Source organism: Octopus sinensis, linkage group LG8 (assembly GCF_006345805.1).
Source record: "Octopus sinensis linkage group LG8, ASM634580v1, whole genome shotgun sequence".
Classification (NCBI taxonomy): Eukaryota; Metazoa; Mollusca; class Cephalopoda; order Octopoda; family Octopodidae; genus Octopus; species Octopus sinensis.
The window spans coordinates 96533920-96536419 of record NC_043004.1 but is presented as its reverse complement, the minus strand read 5'-3'; the positions used below and the strand labels follow the sequence as shown (position 1 = coordinate 96536419).

The 2500-nt window shown below is 34.7% G+C and overlaps 1 long non-coding RNA gene across 1 annotated transcript in view; it reads left to right on the top strand.

Annotated features, from left to right (window-relative positions):
- The window catches only part of LOC118764460, a 12806-nt gene that overhangs the window by 1079 nt on the left and 9227 nt on the right, over nucleotides 1-2500 (top strand). Inside the window, exon 2 of the long non-coding RNA XR_005000270.1 lies at nucleotides 318-323. This is a non-coding gene — a long non-coding RNA (uncharacterized LOC118764460). The remainder of the gene's footprint in view (nucleotides 1-317; nucleotides 324-2500) is intronic.

Genomic DNA, 2500 nt, shown 5'->3' with positions numbered 1-2500 from the left:
ACAGCCAAATAATTGTAACAAGTTAAAAGAAAAAAGATAAAAAGACATGTGTATGTATGTATGTATGAATTTTGGCTCTGTAAGAATCTGTAACAAGATGAGAGTTTCAGGAACACTTGAGGGGTGTCTGGTCTTATCTTGTCTCATACAATAGTCAAAGAAAAGGAGCCAAAAATCTGGCTGTCTTCAATAACAATGAATAACACTTTATTCGTCGGGTTCACAGGTAAAATATATACATATATATTTCTTAAGGGTAAACCAGCAGCCAAGTCCAGAGGACGGTTTGCAAATGTTCACTCGGGTGAGCCAAGAAGAATACAGTCTCCGTTCCTGCTTCGAAGAGAGCTTCTCTATGTGTAGGGTTTTCCCTGAGAGAATTTTAGTCACGTCTGCTCCTTAGGGCTGCTCTCCCAAAAAGACCGATTTAGCGGGTACGCTTTCATGTTGCAGTTCCTGCACATGCGCATGAGGGAACTTCCGGCGGCCTACTGGAGGTAATCCAATTCTGCACATGTGCACTGAAACTTCCACAGTAGCGTCACTACAAATCCAAAAGATATGAAAATCAGTGATAATACTGATAAAACAGTGTTTACAAACAAAAATACCTTTGTTTATATTTGTTCCTTCCAAGTCACACAATAATACCTTCTCACTCTTGACATAAATGCAGTGATTCAGGGATTGGCCTTCAGAAACTTGAAAAAAAATCCCATCATTCTAAATACACAACATAAAAGAAATGATTAAATGGCTTTCTTTGACTAAGTCTTGGATTAATCAAGAAACTCAAAGCATTCTGCTGGATAGCGGACATGCTTAATTTTTTACAGCAATATAGAGTTAACAAAGAGTATCAGCAATGATGTTTTGAAAAATTGTCTGGGGATTGAGAAAAGGAAGAACTACATTCTTCATAGTACTTCCAAATGCAAATATGTAGAAATTTCTAAATCCTTGACTGGACAGTGTGTACAAGATAAACTGCTATTTTGAGCCAAGTGTCACATCCAAGTATATCTGAGATATAGCAATATTATGCAAAACATATGCTTCATCCATTCAATCATTTTATGTCAAATGCACGCCTCACAAGTAACATTTATTTATCATGAAAATCTCCTACAACTATCATACTTTTTTTTTACAGTCTAGTGGTGATTGCTAAATATGTAATATGGAAAACAACATTGAAAGTGCTGGCATCATGTTTTTTCTTGTTTGTTTGCATTTAGCTTTTTGCTTTTTTTTTCTTGTTTCTTTTTTTTTTTTTTTTCCAAGCAAATCCATCACTTACTTCTTCAAGTATTGCTTGAAGTGCAAGGTAGAAACGGAGAAGGAAGGCCAGACTTGAGAGATATTTTTTTTGAAACTGAATAAGAAAAGCAAGTATGCCATGAAAAAAAACAGAAATACTTGTCCGTCCAATTTTGCTAGCAGACTAAGCAGAAAATATTCATATATTGCATTGAGGGTAGTCTACACTTTTGGAAAATTCCTATCCTCTCTGAATAATTTATCACAGTTTTATATCATTTGGGGGAATTATATAGTTGCTTTTCACATGAACGATACTTTTTGCAGACTTTATTTTGCCTTTTCTTTGTTTTGTAACACATTTATTTACCTATTTATTTATTGATTTATTCTCATTCTATTGCAACTGATAAACAAACTATCATCATTGTTGTGTTTTCACTGCAACTGCTAATGATGATGCTGCTACTACTGCTGCTGATGCCGATGATGAAGTTGTTTGTTCCTTTCAAGCCTTAACCCTATGAAGACTTAAATCTTTGCAGATTAAATTCTGAAATGACGTAAACAAACTTTGATTGTTTTTTTCTTGTTTCGGAATATTTATTCCCATCAGCATAGTTCTTCGGAATCAGATTGTTAACTGTACGAAAAAAAACAAAAAAAAAACAATGACAATGATGTGCTTTAAGTTTCATCATTATAACCATTGCTGTCATTTTCATTTTCTTCAAAATATTTCAGTTCTGTCTGCAAACATAAAAAGTTTTTATCAATGTTTTATCAATATCTTGAGTTCAAATAGGATTACATGAAATGTAATCCTACCAGGTATATTTTAGTTATTGTTTTTGTCGTTATTGTTGCTATTATTATTGCTATTGTTATTGTTTGTTATTATTATTATTGTTTTCATTGTTGTTGTTGCTTTGTTTTATATGAGTTGTTCCATGTTTCACCCAGAAACCTCAAGAAACTGCAAGTTAGACATTTTTACAGTGGGTGTTAGTACGAACAGTAATGATACATTTCAGGAAATGGAGACTAAAGACGGAGAATTAAGATTTCATTAAAAGTTTGTTGAAGACCACGAGTGTGTGTGTGTCCGTGTGTTATCGACGAGGCACGAAGCGGCGAGTTCTGGGGTGAGTTCTCGGTATCAAGCATGAGCACGAGCATGAGTGCGGCCGGTCGGTTAGCGGGGAGTAAGTCTGAGTAGTATACGACATTATCGACCACG